Source organism: Dicentrarchus labrax, unplaced genomic scaffold, assembly GCF_905237075.1.
Source record: "Dicentrarchus labrax unplaced genomic scaffold, dlabrax2021, whole genome shotgun sequence".
Taxonomy (NCBI): Eukaryota; Metazoa; Chordata; class Actinopteri; family Moronidae; genus Dicentrarchus; species Dicentrarchus labrax.
The window spans coordinates 21088065-21105837 of record NW_026136710.1 but is presented as its reverse complement, the minus strand read 5'-3'; the positions used below and the strand labels follow the sequence as shown (position 1 = coordinate 21105837).

At 40.0% G+C, this 17773-nt stretch overlaps 1 protein-coding gene across 4 annotated transcripts in view; it reads left to right on the top strand.

Moving 5' to 3' along the window:
• The window catches only part of LOC127370171 (transcription factor 4), a 237152-nt gene that overhangs the window by 56493 nt on the left and 162886 nt on the right, over positions 1-17773 (top strand). The gene's annotated exons all lie outside the window — the stretch shown is intronic.

Genomic DNA, 17773 nt, shown 5'->3' with positions numbered 1-17773 from the left:
TTAGTGAAACACTATCGTACACTGGAGGAGACAGGTCATCTGGCATGCAATTTTTCTCTCTCTCTCTCTCTCTCTCTCTCTCTCTCGGCCTGCTGTGTGGAAAACGCTAGGCAGTGTGTGCTCATTTACCCATGATGCTCTCTGCCTCTGGCTCTCTCCGAAGTGGCGCCAGTTGTGAGCAAATGGCCACTGACACAGATAATCTGCCTCTCTCACTCACTCACTCGCACACACACACACACACGCGCACACGCACACACATACAGAGCTTAATTACCTTTGACTGGATGCATCAAATATGGAAGATGTCATCTCTCAGCTATCTGACTCTACCTGCTCTTTCTCTGTCTCTCTCTCTCACTCTCTCTCTCTTTTTTATAGTTTTATAGTTTATAGTGTGCTCACTCTTTCTCTTGTGTAACATTACATCTTGAGTCTTCCATTTTGAAACCACAAACAGTTGACGCAAGTGTGTTTGACAGATTTTTTTTGGGTTGTACGGTATTTTACGTGTGTGTGTTTGTAAAAGAGATGCAAAGACTACCAACACCATGGGACTATACCTCTATATTAGTCATGTGTATCTCCATCACTGAGGCTGATGTGATACACATCTCAATGCAGTGCCAACAATCCAATACATCCACGATACAGATGCCAATGCAATAAGATTCGCCTCTATTGCGGTGCAGTACGGTTCAAACCAATTGGATTCAACGTAATGTAATTCAACGCGATATGATGCTAAGGAATATGATGCTAAGCAATTGGGCTGTCACCAATACTCACGTTCAAACAAATGACAAGCAATTTGTTGGAATGAATTTGAAAAAAATATAAGTCAGACGAGGTTGTTCACTTGCTCCATGCTTTGTATGATAGTGTCCTCTGTTTTCGTAGTAAACATTTACTTTTAGTTTAGCTTACTGACAGGTCAATAGGGCATGTCATAGGTCAATCTGCTAGTGGAGCGCCCTCTGCTGGTTTAAAAGGCAAACTACTTCAAGTCGTCTGTTGCACTCATAGACCGTACATTTTTTATTTCTTTAGTCTTCTTAAGGAGCTTGAGTTCAGAGTTCAGAGAGGATAAAAAACGTGTTACATTTTTCAATAATAAAGGCATAGGGCCTCTACTAATGATAATTATATATAAATAAACCAGATTTTACCGATGCAAAGATGTTAGAAACGATGCAGCCCAAATTGTATCTGATGCACTCTTTTTTAATCGGGATCGCATCTTGACCTTTAATGACGAATCTTACCACCCCAATTGTATATATATTATATGACCAAAATATACAGACACCTAATCAAAGGTTTGATGACACCTTAACACTTATCTTTGATTGCTGAACATGTCACTCCATAACTATGGGCATAATATGCTGCTTTAAAAAACCTTTGGTCTTCAGGGAAGGCTTTGTAAAAGACTTCAGAGTCTGGCTGCAGGGATTTGCTCGTATTCATCCACAAGAGCATGGGGTCGAGGTCAGGGGTCTGTGCCGGCCGGTCAAGTTCTTCGATGTCAAACTGGGGGGAAAATCTGGCTTTTTTCTTCCCTAACTTCCCTAAGCTAGCAGATTTCCCATCACTGGAACAAAGCGGTCTGGACCAAACCATGAAAACAGACCAAAGTTTTTTTTATCCGTATCTCCAAAACTACAATCTATTTGCTCATGGCTTATAATTTGCCACAAACCATAATAAACACAAATCCCTCACACAGTTTGTTGTAACTATTATTTTCCTAATAAAACTTTGTATTGGTCTGTTAAGATTAAATTTGTGTATTCAAACAAAAGTATCCCATTGTTTCTTTAATCAACTGAAACAAAATGAAAATGAATGAATGAAAATTTTAATAAAATAAATATATATTTTTTATAATTACAAGAAAATTGCTAATTCCTAAGATAGTCCAGTTAGTTGTGGATGCACACTAACAAAAGACATAAAATAAATGAAAAAATGAAAAACTTTGGGTTTTGGGTTCTTTGCTAGAATGATCCATTGTGTGTGCGATGTGTTGTGACAGTGTTGTGATTATGGTATGTAGCTGCAGAGGCAGAGAGGGAAGAGACGACGCAGAGTCAGAAATGGAAATATTGTATTCTTCATCTGGCACACGGGAGCTGCAATTTACTTTGATAATGATAACGCTAAGAGACAGAGACAGCTAGGGATATGGAACACACAGACACACGCACACACACAGTTTCACCATTGCTAACACTATTGTAGAAAACATCCTCTTCACTTTATACCTGTGACTGTTCTGATCTGGGTAAATCAGACTGTCTCTTATGTCAGTTGGCTTTTCTGTCTCTTTTTTGCATGTCCTTATGGGAAACGTAGTGTTTCAGTATCGATACAAAACCACAGAGCCTTCATTAATATCAGTGATGACGTATCGCCCAGTTCTAAGTGCGAAAGAGCAACAAGACTACTTCTTTCCACAAATGTTGGACCAGTTGCTTGGACCAGTTGCTTGAGTTAGTTGGTAGATCGTTGCTAAGGCATTACAAGGTGGTCCTCACTATGATGTTGCAAGGTGGTTGAAAAAAAGGTTTTCAGGGTACAGTAGTTGCCAGACCATTATTGGTCATTGTTAAAGTGTTGCTAGAGGGTTGCTAAATGGTTAATTTCCACATGTCAACAGATATCTGTGTGTGAGTGCCGAATCTGTAAGCATGGGTCCCTTTGCTTACGGATTCTACAGTCATTTTGGCGTCGGAAGCGTTCTGGTTTCTGTACGTAGTCCGAGTAGTATTGACTGGTCAAATTTGAGTGTGCTTTGGTTGCATGCAGGTAAACAGTCAAAACTAAAAAGGTGGAATGTATTGGGCAAAATGCAATCTCGGAACGCGTTGGCTATTGTCTGATGTCAGTTTAGCTTTTTATTCACTGTAATCATTTATCTGCATTTATATATAGATATATGTTTATAGAGGTTAGCCAAAATTTGCTAATTTGCACCAGAAGCCCCCGAAACATTGCCTGTTGCCCCCAGAGGCTAAATCACCATTAGACAATAGCTGATTGGTTCCAAAATTGCGTAGGTATTGCTTTATGATGCTAAGGGACATTAGGCTGCACCAGGCTGCCCCTTTTCTTGCAGGATACGTTATTCTCTTATTAACTTAATTCGCTACTCAACTCACAAACTACTTTCATCTGCTCACCTTGGTTTTCCCTTCAGTACTCTGTTCCTCAGACGCACACACCTACTCTGGTCTGTGTCTCTCCCACACACACACCACCTCTTTCTGCTTCTCTAGCTACCCGTATGTGTCATTGTTGACTTTCTTCAGCAGTATATTTTGTAGTATGGAATATATTCATGAACCAAACACTAGCTCTTGATAGGCGTTTTCTGCACGATTTATATATTTGTAAGTCACCCAAGGGTGTGGGAGATTGTCCTCTAGTTAAGTGATTGCTGATACTGTGAGTGAGAGATGCTTTGTTGAAGCAACGGCACAACACACAGTGTTAGAGAGAAAAGTAAAACATTTTTTGGTTCATTGTGAAACTGTGGTGGGACAAATTAGACTGTGATCTGGGTGATGGCTGTGTGCTTGCTTCGTGGTTAAAGTGTTTGCTATGGTGAAACTAGCTCTATTTGGGACTATCAGACCTACTGGGTGGGAGAAATTAACAAAACAAACATTTGTCAAACCAATGAGTTATGTTATCCTTGAAGCCCTTTTCTCTTGTAGGTTTGAGACTTGGGATTCTCACCTGAAATGAACTCAAAGTAAAAGAAGAAAGAAACACTGCAGAGTTTAATGAACCAACCTGAACACGTTGAGTGTGAACGCAGCCTCTCTCTCTCTCTCTTTCTCTCCCCCTCTCTAACCTTGTCTGTCTTTCTTAACCCCCCCACCATCAGATTAGAGTGATGTTATGCTCTAGATAATCAGCGAAGGGATTAGTGTCATCTCAGCGACCCCACTAGATTAATCTGCCGACACACACACACACACACGCACACACACACACACACACACACACACACACACACACACACACACACACACACACACACACACACACACACAGAAAAACCACAGTGATCTAGCAATCAGATGTGTGTGTTTTTTGAGTAAATGTGGCCTTGCACTTACATATATGTTTATATAGGTCCATGTACAGTTGTGTTGGTGCTTGTGTGCATGAATATGTGTTTTTGTGGGTATCTTCATGTGACTGTGTGTGTTTTAATGACTATTGGATCTGTGTATGAATTTGTGAAGCAAGCTTCTCTGTGTGTACGTGCGTTTCTGTGGCAGGATACTGTGTCAGTATCTGAGTGTGTGATGTAAGCTTCTGTATGTACGTGTATTTATGTGGTTAAAGAAGCACTGTGTGTGTGTTCTTTGTGTGAATGAGTGTGTGTGCCCTTGGTGTGTTTCGATGTGTGTGTTCATGTTCACTTAGTCATTTGTTGTGTCTGTACCTGAGTTTGCAATGCTGTCTTTTATGTTTATATGTATGTATGTGTATGTGTGTGTGTTGTTTTTTGTGTGTATGTTCAGTGCGTGTCTGCTTGTACATAGTTTTGTTTTTGTGTTTGTGATGTGTAAACAAGTGCATGCACACATGTACTTGCGTGTGTGTCTGTATTCAGTCTGTCTGTCTTTGTATCAGTGTGTGTGATGCTGGCCTTCATGTGTATATGCGTGTGTGAGGATACATGTATATCTGGGTGTGTGTGCGAATGTGAATGAGCTCTTTGACTTGTGTGTGTTTTTGTGTCTTTAAGATTGTGTGTAAATGTGAAGGTATTGTATGAGTCTACCTTTCATGTGTGTATATGTGGTTATACAGTATGTGTGTGTGTGTGTATCTACCTATGTGTAGTTGCTGTGCAGAGCAGGTGCACCACCCTGAACCCCCCCGTAACTGTCACCTACATAGTAAATGAGAGGCTCAGTGGTTTCAGCCTGTAAGCACATTCTGCTCTGTTATAAATAAACGATCTGATGTGGCTTCAGTCTGATTATGATGCACAGCGGCTTCATTCTACCAGTTTTCTGCCGCTTTTATTCTGCAGTTTAAAAACTTAATGTGTCCAAGAAAAGGTGAGAGAACACAGAGGAGGGGGTATGGCCACAGTTTTTGGCTGATTGTCAGCAAGCGGCCTCTGGGATTGTTCAGGGTTTATTGCTTTGAAAGAGCATCTTAAAGGAAAATCCTCTTGTTTTATTTGCCAACAGCAGATCAGAAGATATCTGTTTTCATCTCTGTGCATCCAGAGCCTAGCTTAGCACAAAGACTGGAACCATGGGGAACTGTTAGCTTAGGTGAAACAAAACAAAACAAAAAAGAGTCTATGGCCATGCTTGCACCTTTGCGAGGCTGTGCTGAGGCACAGGGGTGCTTTTTGGGCTAAATGCTAATGTATTCATGGTAACATGCTTACAATACTAATGTTCACACACTGATGTCAAGCAGACAATGTTTAACATCTTAGTTAATCAGTTCATGGTACTAAATGCAAGGTAGTTTAGCAGGTATCATAAACCACTGTAACGGACAAATACAAATTTTTACTTTAAGGATAAAAGTTAAAGGTGCAGTGTGTAACATTGAGGATGATCTATTGGCAGAAATGGAATATAATATTGTATGTTTTCATTAATGTATAATCACCTTAAAATAAAAAGCATTATGCTTTTGTTAGCTTAGAATGAGCCATTTCTATCAACAGAGGGAGTGGGTCCTCTGCTACAGAGTTCATCATGTTTAACTGTTTCAACAGTAGCCCAGAACGGACCAACCAACTACTGGCTCTAGATAGGGCCTTTGGTGTTTGGCGGCCACTGTACTTTCTTCTACATTGGACGGCTTTGCAATCTGCAACTAGATGCCACTAAATCCTACACACTGGTGCTTTAATGGATCACCAGAGTTTTTGGAAATAATCCTCAGAGGAATATGAATGTGTCCAATTTTATGCGATATTGAAGTCTGGACCCAAGCGGTGGACCAACCAACACTCCCATCCTTAGACCCAAAGTGCTAGCGTGACTAAAAATACACCCTTGAAAAACTCCAACAGTCCATCCTGCAGTCAGCTGTGTTTCGTTGACAGCAGAGTTAGGGCAGAGCTCGAACCTGGAAACCCCACAGTGAGGACAGGACTTTTGAGATGCTGTGTGCAGTCACTGCCCCCGGTGGTTGTTGGTCAACAAATATCTCCAGCACTAACTTCTGCTAAAACACAATGTCTCATTTTTACATTTCAGCTGTTCAGGAAACGAAATAGAAGATGCAAACGAGACAGCTTAGGATTTGTAACTGGAGTTGAACTGTCTGTTTTTATATATAAAAAAAATTCAGCATGAAACAGAAGCGTACAGTACATAAAGAAGTGGTATAAACCTGATGATCTTGGCTCCCTCCTCCTCCTCCTCCTCCTCCTCCTCCTCCTCTTGTTGTTTTTGTTGAAATGTAGTGAGTCAGCCGTCTGTCTCACCTCTGTGTGACCTTATTAATGAGTGTTGAGCCACGAGGCTGGACCCCCTCTGAGGAGGTCACATCTGGACACTTTATATAGAAATACATATCTGTCTCTCTCTCTCTTTCCGCCTTTCATCTGTCTGTCTCTCACTCCGAATTTTGTTCAGTTTTTGTTTATTCTTTTCACTTTTAATCAGATATTCACTTTTCTAGCTCATCTTTTCTCTGTATTTTCTAATTCTCCATTTCTCTCTTTTTTTTGCGTGTATGTGTGGAGAGTAAGTCAATTTCTCTCTTTATATGAGCATCATATATTTGCTTCTCCTCCTCTTTTTGTGGGTCCTTTCCTCCTTCACTTTTCCCTCTCTCCCTCTTGTCCTTTTCTCCTTTTCCTGTCCTCTGTCTGTTTTGTATTTCCTCCCCTTCGTCTCTGTATCATCCTCCTCTCTTCTCTTCTTCCCCCATTTCTCCTCCACATAGACCGGGCCCTCCTGTCTCCCTCCCTACACCAGGAGCCTCTCACCTCAGCTGGGTGTGGTGCCAAGGTCGTCCCCCTGTCTCTCCCTGCTGGGTCTGGGTCTTTGTGCTCAGAATGTTTAAATAGAGAGGAGAGGAGTGGAGGAAACAAAAGAGGAAAGGAGGAAACACATTAAGAGAGAAAAAAGGAGAGGAGGGGAAATGTACTGACGCAAATGATCACCTTCAGAAAATAACAAAAACTTAAACAAGATCATAGGGTTGTAACTAACATCATTGTCAATGAATCTGTCCATTTACAATTAATCCACTATTTATAAAATGTCACAAAATAGTAAAAGAAAAATGGCCCAGAGCAAGGAAACACCTTCAGATATTGTCCAACCAACAGTCCAAAGATATTCATTTTATGATGGAAATAAGAAAACTAAGAAAGATTAGCAAATCATCACATCTGAGAAGAAGCTGGTAACAAAGAATGTTTAACATTTTTGCTTGAGAAAATGACTTAAATGATTAATTCGTCATCAAAACTGTTGGTTCATTCGCTTTCTTTTGTCTCTTTCTATCTGAATCGCTTGAATAAAGATAGAGGTTACATACAGCCACCTGTTACCACATGACCTAAGTTGGTCACAAAGCGACACTAGCTCTATTAACTGAATGAAGACCATAAGATGCAGTTCAAAGCTCTGAAAAGCTATACGTTTTAAGCTTTGAGTTCTTCACGAAGTGTTCCAAAAGGTCAAGAATCAACTTCTATACTCAAGTCTTCAAGTTAGAAGGGTATAAATCCAAGATGATAAGCAACATACATTTTAAAACATAAACATAAAACATCTATACCAATATACTTTGTTCAAATACAATTTAATTGCAGGTTTCCAAAGTGATTTTCAGGTTACAAATCAGGATATAAAACATTTAAAAAAAGACTAAATGAAGAGAGAAAAACACGAGTCGAAGTAAGCAACCAAAAATACCACAATAATTACACCCAGGTCCATAGGCACAATTATTTCAAATAAGAATAGGGAATGAAATATATTAAAATAAAGGTATTTTTTCTTTTAATATTCCTCATTTCCTGCTCCGCCCTCAGTGATTTTGTTTCTATTGTCTCTGCTGATTGAAACTCAACAGCAACCGTCTCATTCTCTGAGTATTTTGAATGGATGTCATGCATTGATTAGTGCTGCATTGACTTCAGTGCATTAATGCGGACGCACAATGTAAGCCACTGCGGAGTATTTAGTATATTATTGTTTTGAAGGGGCTGTGTATCACATGTAAATTGTCTGTGTAATTAGATCTGACATAGTAATAATAGGTCTCGTCAAGGCGAGAGGGCGGAGGGTGGAAATGTAAAACGTACACTCTGAAAGCGGCGGTTCATCGGGGAGCACTTCAGGGTTCCTGATCGGGGAGGGGGGAAATGTCTTGGAGTATTCTGTGACGAACGCTTTTAGGTTTCTTGAAGATCTGTCAGAGTTAATTACCACTTTTTGAAAAGGCTAATAAAGGAAATAGTGAAGCTGAGGCACAACCTACTGTGGGTCTTCAATTGTAGAGGCAGGTGGTGTTAGTGGGGTTCAAGCCCACATACAGAGATTTTGCTATCCACCTGAATTTACTGCCAAAGTCCACCCCATCCATCAAGAAAAAGACTGTGGGAGAATTTGTAATGTTTTTCCTTGTCTATCTATTCGCACAGGTGTTTGCATGTGCTAAAGAAAACTACCATCTACACAAGATCCACCTGCTGCTTGTAATGCTACAATGGGTGCGCTGGGTTTACCTATGCGGCAAAAAATTCTGTAACCTGAAAGCTAACATACTGTGTGCAGATTGTTCAACAAGTAGTTTGATCAGGTTTGCAAACCTTGATCCCTAAAATCAGGGGGACCTTCACATGTAATGCAGAAGAACTCCAGTGTTATAGCAGAACATCCTCAAAAGAAGCTTCTACACCTAAACCACCCAAAAAGTCTCCTTCATGCTTAAAATAGCTTCATGTGATTGATTCTCCATCTACAGTAGGACTAAACAACAATCTTTTTTCATGACAGTATGACCATCACAAATCACATGGAATCTGATCTTTTCCAATTCTGATTTAAGCCATGTGGTCCAAATGAGTTGATTGCCAGAATGACACAAGCATTTGTTGATCTTACGCCCCATATCGGCTGGATTTTTTCTATCTATCTATCTATCTATCTATCTATCTATCTATCTATCTATCTATCTATCTATCTATCTATCTATCTATGTCCCTCTGTTTTTTCTCATCTGCCTGTCTATCTATCCATCCATCTGTCTGTCTTCTCCATCTTCTGTCATCCATCCAGATGAGGCCTCTGGAGACCAAGCTCGGGTCATTCATGTTAGACTCTGTGTGTGTGTGTGTGTGTGTGTGTGTGTGTGTGTGTGTGTGTGTGTGTGTGTGTGTGTGTGTGTGTGTTTTCCTGCCTCTGTGTGTGTGTGTGTCCTTTATCTTTCTATCTCTGTATGTCTCTGCTGCTATGTGTGTGTACAACTCGTGTGTGTGTGTGTGTGTGTGTGTGTGTGTGTGTGTGTGTGTGTGTGTGTGTGTATGTGTGACAGACTGTGAAATGGTGCGTAGTAGCACCTGGGCCCTTCAGTGTTGATTGATCGGCTTGGTCATGTGGAAGAGTCCCATCTGGCCAGCCACGCTACGGGTGTGTGTGTGTGTGTGTGTGTGTGTGTGTGTGTGTTTGTGTGGTGGAGAGAGAGTGCTTGTTTGTGTGTAAGAGGTGAGGGAGAGAGATAGAGATGTGCAGCATGAAACAGTATGTTTATTGTGAGAGTGAGAGAGGGAGAGAGAGAGAGCTCTTCAGTTATAACTGTGGCTCCCAGAGGCCAAAGATGAACTGTATTTTATTATCTGAGAGAGAGAGACAAGAGCTACATTCACATTGCAAACATTAAAGGATAATGTCGCTGTTTTTTAGAACCCAGAACTTTGTTTTCATAAGAAGTGTTTTGGTATCGGGCTGTTTTTCATGGTTTTGGACTTTTAATGCAACAGCATACAGTGTTATTTTAGACAGTAGTGTGCTTCCAACTGTGGCAACAGTTACAGGAAGGTACTTTCCTGTTTCAACAAAACAGTGCCCCTGGGCACAAAGCTATGTAATCCATAAAGAACAGTTTTGTGTGGGAGAGCTTGACTGGCCTGCACAGATCCCTTACCTCAACCTCATAGGAGAGTCATTATTACCCAACATAAGTGGTCACTGATGATTGGGAGCATATCTCTGCAGCCAGGTTCCAAAATCTTGCAGACAGCCTTCCCTGAAGAGTGGAGGCTTCTATAGCAGCACATGGATGCCCATGGTTTGGGTGTTAAATAATACATTGTAATGTTCAGGTGTCCATAAACTTTTGGCCATATAATGTCTGTTTCTTTGGTTTAGTCTCACTCAACTCATTTGTAATTTTTGCAATTAAAAATGAATGTAAATGGAAACACAGGTTTTTCATTTTGGCTTAGTGGCAAACACTAGCACATGAATACAAAGAAAATGAAATGAAGCATGACAGGGAAAGATTTTGCAAATAAACTATTATTTCCTTCTGAGTGGACACAGTGTCGGTGTGCTGCTGCCTTTAATATTGCCGACATAACTGCTATATGGAGTGTGTGAACAGCAAAGAAAAAAGTCAATACTGTACAGTAACATAAATGCTGGCTTCCAGGAAAATGGGTTAAACGAAACAGGTTGCACTGAACAAGGGATCTTCATGAGTCTGTTACACTGATGAAGGCCGGATGGCAGAAAATATTTTGTGTTCTTCAGCATACATATACTCAGACAGGTTTTAAAGCTGCAGTACTCAAATATATACACAATACAGTGTGTTAAATTACTATGTGTAATGTCTAAGGGCTCATTCGTAGTGATAGTAGTTCGTAGTTGCACAGCACCAAACAGCAGACAGACAGTTATAATAATGTGAACAGATAATTTATTGCAAACTTAATCACCATAGAAACTTGCATGGTTTGAAAATGTATTAATGCTGCAATAAACATCCTTTTGATCACATTTGTATGTATGACAATCTCCATCAACTGCCCTTAATTTTTCCTTAGTAACGCCAATATCATCATGAATGCCAGACCACAAATGGTAGAGCTTTGTAAAAGTCCCATGAATTCAGATATGACTGTTCAAACTGATGTCACATTGCCACAAATCAGATATGTATCATATTTAGAACCGTGTCATAAAATGGCGTAAATCTGAAATGATTTCACACGGACGCTCTGAGTTGTACACTAGAGACAGAAATCAGTTTAAATATGGAAATGAAACGAAATAAAAATAGGTGACAAAAAGAAAAACAGATGCAAGAGAGAGAAAGTGGGAGAGACAGACAGAAAGAGAGAAAGACAGAAAGAGAGACAGTGTGTGTTTTCTGAAACGAAGCCAACTGATAATTAATGCCTCTGACATCATGGTGCTCTAATTAAGCCTGGCATTCATTAAGCCAAGTGAGGGGGGTGTTCGTTAGTGGCTTTTTTTTTTTTTTTTTTTTTGGAGGGGGGATTTGTTAAGTCTTCATTGTTACTCTTTTTAGACAATAGAGACAGAGAAATGGTAGGAACAACAAAAAGAGAGAGGTGAGAATAGTAATGCAGAACTTTAAGGTAATGTAGCACAGTTTCTGGCAACCGTATTGGAGGTCCTCACCTTGTGGGCAACTGGAGCTGGGATCTTTCTATTCAAATTTAGAACTTTTCTGTCTGAACAGGACTTACCAGAAGTAGTTTATTTCTAAAAGGTCCATCAAATTGACTTTCTCATCAGGTGTTAGCTACATACTGTACATACATAGAGAAATAGATGCCAACTGTGTTATTATAAACACATATGGTATCTGCAACCTTTATATTGCTAGCTGTTAAACAAGAATTTCATTACAACCCGAGTAGCTAGCTAGCTAACGCAGTGCAATCTGTTTGTCGAGCTGATTCTTCTCGTACAACACAGACTTAAAAGGTGTAGCCTAATGAATTATGACAGTTCTGAGAAGCTAAATGACTAAGCTTAGCAAGTTAGAACTACAAAATGAGGGATGAATCTGTGGGAACAACAGAAGTTATGACTGATGGACCAAATGTTTTCAGATAATAGATACTTAGGACTAAGAGTGCTACGACTGAAAGCGCTAAAAGCAAATGATCTGGGCTAAATGAGCCAGAGCTTAAGTACCCAGTGCTAAGTAATTAGGGTAAAATTGGAAGGGCAAAGGGGAGCTAGGACCAAATCATTCCAGCTAGGCTATATAAAGTAGGCTAATTAGGGCTACATTAGATGGGGATTAAGTATTTGGCGTAAGGAACCAAGACTAGGCTACAGGGGCAAGGACTAAATGAGTTAGAAATGAAGGACCAAAACTAAAAGACCAGTCCTTAAGAAACTAGAAATAACAGAGACAGGGGTAAAGGTTAGGGATTGACCCTGAGCAAGACAAGATCTAAAAAACGTAGGACAAAATACAGCTAATGTAGCTTCAACAAAAGGTGCTGGATTAGACGCGAAGATATCCACTAAAGGGGCTACAGGACTAAAGGATTAGGTTTTCCTGGCTAAAGGAGCTACACCTAAAGAGGTTTCCCACACGTCCTGGAAAACCTAAAAATTTAGAGACTAGTTATCTAGTTATGGAAACACCTGGAAATTGATTAAAATGATCAAATATCCTGGAAACAATCTATGTTATCATGGACTTTTTTATTGTATTTTACCGTGTGCTGTGGCCAAATTAATGTTACGGTTATAGGAAAACTGTAATCTATAGACTTTTATGACATGAAATAGTAGGTAAACACAGATGTCACCGATGATAATAATCAAAGTTATGTTCCTCCAGGTCAAACAGAGTATGGACTTGGAAATGCTCTGCTACACTAAATGGAATGGAGCCTTTGTTAGTATCATTGGTAACACCCGTGTTTACACTACTATTTCATGTAAAAATGGCTGTGAAAAAGGTCTATTCGGAAAGCGGAAAATTGGCCATGGTGAGAACAGCCAAGTGCGGCACAAAAGCGAGCTAACACGAGGTGTTAAATAAACGATGACCACCGTTTTGCGCAAGTGCTTTCCTGTATTGTCAAGGAAGACTGCTAAAGGACTAGAGCAAAAAAGGCTAGTTAGAAGAGGGTTAAAGGTCACTCGCAAAGGAGCAAGAACTAAAGGACGTGATCACAAAAGGCCAGTACTAAAGGTAAGGTTGAAAGACGACTTTGAAGACTAGAGCTTAAAGGGCTAAAGAAAGAGATCTGACAGAGCTGTTACTTCAGGAGTAAAGGTAGCCCTAGAAACAAATAGAGGCAGAGGAAAATACCTAATGGAGAAAGGATGAAACTGCAAGGTTTGAACAACTGAAGGACAGGAACTAACTGCGCTTTGGGACTACTAGAGTTATGTCGGACATCACTATACAGTAGACCAGTTGGCAATGGCGAGAGAAATACATTGGTCATCAATCAAAAACGTTGGTCAAAGACACGACCTCTGACCTCTGATATTTATATATCTGGCAATCAAAGACAACCTGTATCAAAAGTCAGGAAGTGATTGGGGAAAAAAGAAATGATAAGGAGAATAAAAAAGACTAAGACAAAAAAGAGAAACAGTCAAAAGTGAAGGCCAAGAATGAAAAAAAAAACAGAATCAGAGACAAAGAGAAAAAGAAATTGAAATAAAGTTAAAGAATAAAATGTTTCATTTATGACAGAAAGCGTACATTTATAATGCTGGAAAAAAGGAAAAGGGGTGAGTAAACCACAGTGAGAGAAAGTGAGAGGTGCAAAATGAAAAGTAAAGTTGGGATCCCTATCCATTTTTTTGATCGGAGGATTTTCTGATAGCTAATTAGGCATGGAGGGCCAGCCATCGACAGCTGCATTCATCATCATAAAACGTAATAATTAATGACATTCCAACAAAGAAAAATATGCAAATGAGCTCCCCTCATTAGCATTTTCATATTCAGCTCCCATAATGCTTTTGCTGACAAGGTTGTAATTAATGAAAATTCATGTCTCTTAGCCGAGGTCTAGATTGGATCGCATTCATTCGCAATCCCCCAAACGAGAAGTGAAAAAAAAAAAAAAAACACAACGGGGATCACTGCCAAGTTTTTAGGGAGACGAGAGGGAGGGGTGAGGGATGCAGAGAGAGCGAGAGACAAGACGAGTCAGAGAGAGGGAAGAGAGAGAGGAAAATGGAGATGGAGGAAGGCAGATGGCGAGAGATGAAAGGAAGACGGGCAGCGAGAGAGAGACACATAAACAGAGTTGAGGAGGAATAGAAAGAGAGACCTGTACTGATGCAGAAAGTTGCAGAAAAGTGGGATGAAAAACAAAGAGTGACAGGTGAAGAAAGAAAGGATGTGGGAAAAATTATGAATGGAGAGAGACAGAGTGATGGAAAGAAAGAGCAGTGGAGAATAGGAAAACTTTGGGGTGGGCAGATTGATAGTTTGGTCTTGAAGTATGGATTTTCAAGGATTAATAATTACCTGCTCAAAGACCTTTTGGGCCCCTGTTTTTCACTTCTCAAGCTACATTATCTGTGGTCATCCACATGTTTATTTATCCATACAGTTTAAAGTTACAGGGACAGTGCTCATTAATGAACATTTCTGTAAATGTGCCAGTTTAGCCATCTAGTCCCTGGGCAGGTGTAATGGCACAATGACACTCACAGGAGATTTGAAATGAGTTATATGTGTTACAGTCTTTGATAAGTGTTAGCAGACTGTTCCACAGTATTGCATTGCAAAGGTTGGATGGAAAAGGCAAAATTCTGAGAAAGTTCCACAATTTCGCAAAAAAAAGTTTTTAGGCTCGCTTGAGGTGGATTCTGCCTTTTTTCGACAAAGAGTTAATGCGCTTAATGGGAGACAGGAACCCTCTTTTCCGAGTAAGTTCTGACATAGCAAACATTTAGCTCACGCGACTGATCAGCTGGTTTTGCTCCGGCTGTCTCCTCGTCGCTCCCACGGCTCTGTTATACTTTGATGATGGAACCATACTACCAGCATTCATTATTAACGTATGTATATTTTAAATAGTATCGGCAAATTTTGTATTTCAGCCAGGTGGAGTTTTTTTCTGACTCCTCATGTAAAGTCATGTAAGTCAGTCAGTAAATCTATTTGACTTGAACATGGTAAAGTGTGTGTGTGAGTGTGAGAGACAGATAGAGAGATAGTCCTTTGGGAAATGCTGCCGTACACCTGTGAAAACGTAGAGTCAGAGCTTCTCTAAGAGCTTATCGCTGTGTAGTGTGTGTGTGTGTGTGTGTGTGTGTGTGTGTGTGTGTGTGTGTGTGTGAGTGAGTGAGTGTGTGTCTTTCTTTCAGATGATACTGACAGATAGCAGTATCTGTGGCTTGGCACCTGAACACAGCTAATAGTGATATTTTGCTCTTCACTCTGCAGCAGCTTGTAATTGTCTTCAGCTTCTGTAATAACAATATTCAACAACATGATGTCAATCTGCAGCGCTGCTCCTGATGTCCTTTGCTGGTTTGCTGGTAAACATGTGGTTGTTGTGTCCATCACTGTGGCGTGTCCATACTTCATGGTTGAGGTTTCATCAGGTTTGTTTAGTGTCCTCTGTCCTTAAAGTCCCCTCCACTCATTAATTAGTGTTTCTTCTTGCCCCTACAGTGTGCTGTGTGAATGCTGTCTGTGCAGAGTTTGACTCTAGAATGATGTTTTCACATTCATCTGCTGAAAGTGGAAAATTTCTCTGTGCTCACTGAAAATCTGATTTTTAAGGGGCGGGGCCTTCCAGCATGATTTGTGACATCACAAATAGTTTAGGAAGTTAGTCCTGGTCCAGTATGCAACTTTTTTTAGTTAATTCTACTTTAATGCCTTGCTACGATTTCCATAAAGAGTTGATATTATAGACTGATTTGGCCGCGTATACTTGTTGGGTGAAGTAAATTGTTCCTGTGATTAACTGTAACATGTTAACACTCTTTACATATGCCTTTTTTGACATGATGACACCCAATCATAAGTACTTCAGACAATGAGCAAAATAGGCAATACACACTACTTACTTCAAGATGGTAATAAATATCTTCATTCATGGTAATTTTGTGATCACACACTTTAATTAGCACTTTACTTCTACTTGATTTTTTTTCCTGCCATACCTTTATTTAAATGCCGTTTTTGGTGACAACACCTCTGACACATCCTTCACACAGCCAATCAAATGACGTTTTCTGTGTGTTATAAGCTTTTTAAAACGTACAGTAAACCTACCTTTTTGAACTAGGGCATTATAGGGCTGCACAATTAATTGAAATATTATGAAAATCGCAATATAGCCAGGTGCAATATCCAAATTGCAGAAGCTGCAATTTTTTGATAAATGTAAAATGTAACAAACAGCATTATAATGAAGTACTGTAATGCTGCAGAGATGACCTGCCCTACAAATCTTGTCCTCCAGATGTGAGAAAACCCCAACAACAGTCACGTCATCATAATTTTATTGCTAAAATGATCATTCCCACTAATCGTTAATCATATTGCAATCATAATATCTGTCAATATGATTGTTTTTACCATATCATGCAACAGTCAATATTATTTCAACAACCAGAGGTGTAGGACAGGGGAGAAAGGGGACTGAGTAGAAGATTCTAGAATTAATAGCCATGGATTTAGGGGTTGGGGGGGGGGTCTATAGAGAATGCCTGTGCATTGGATCCAGAATTGTGTGCTACGCCCCTGCTAAAAGCGGTACCAGTCTATAGTGCCCATTGCAATTAGAATCCATGCCATTTTTAATGCATTTTTTGAATATGTGAAGGGGCATGTTTGAATTTTGCGCATTGAGCATCTTTGACTGTCTTGAAAAGTGCTTTAAATGAAGTTTTTGAGATGTTAAAACGGCAGCAGCGTAGAGTGAATTTCAAACTGTTGAGACCCTCAGTAGATAGCAGACAATGAGAGGGAAAGAGAGGGAGGAAGCACATTAATCCATAGGAAAAATAAAACTCTACAGATTAGATGCCTCTGTTGAGGTTGGAGCAGGATAATCTCTGTAAAGTGCTGTTTGTATGTCGGCTTCAACCTCCAGATAATGTCTGAGTGAATAGTGTAATGTAATACCCTAATGATGTGCACAGTTATAACCACTGTTATTTCAGCTTTTGATGAAAACTAAATACAGCCTCTTCTCCCATGATTTTAATTGTTAACATGAATTATTCAGTTGGTGACCTGGTGCTTATAAAACACTGCGATCTATGAAGTAATCACATTTTTGTAAAATATGTAATTAGTCCTTTATTATATAGCTTATTGGAAATAGAAAGACAGGTGGTTCTTCACTTTAGAGGTATATTTGTGTCCAGAAAACACACAACACACAAAAAATGAGCATGTAAAGAATCCAAACATTTTAACATAGTTTCTGTAGAAAAAAACACGCAGACTGTCGAACATGAATCCACACAAAGCAGGCGGAGGAGTCGACACTGCAACGATGCTGGAATACTGATATGTTCTCTCTCTGTGTGTGTGTGTGTGTGTGTGTGTGTGTGTGTGTGTGTGTGTGTGTGAAGTGTTGGCACGAGATAGCAGTTGCCCCCTGGGCTTTGCCAACGTGGCACTGCCCCCTCTGCAGCAGCATGGCACAGTCTCTGTCTTTGTTGTGAAACTGGCTCTATGTGAGTCTGTGTGTGTGTGTGTGTGTGTGTGTGTGTGTGTGTGTGTGTGTGTGTGTGTGTGTGTGTACCCTGGAAAGAGAGGTATCCAA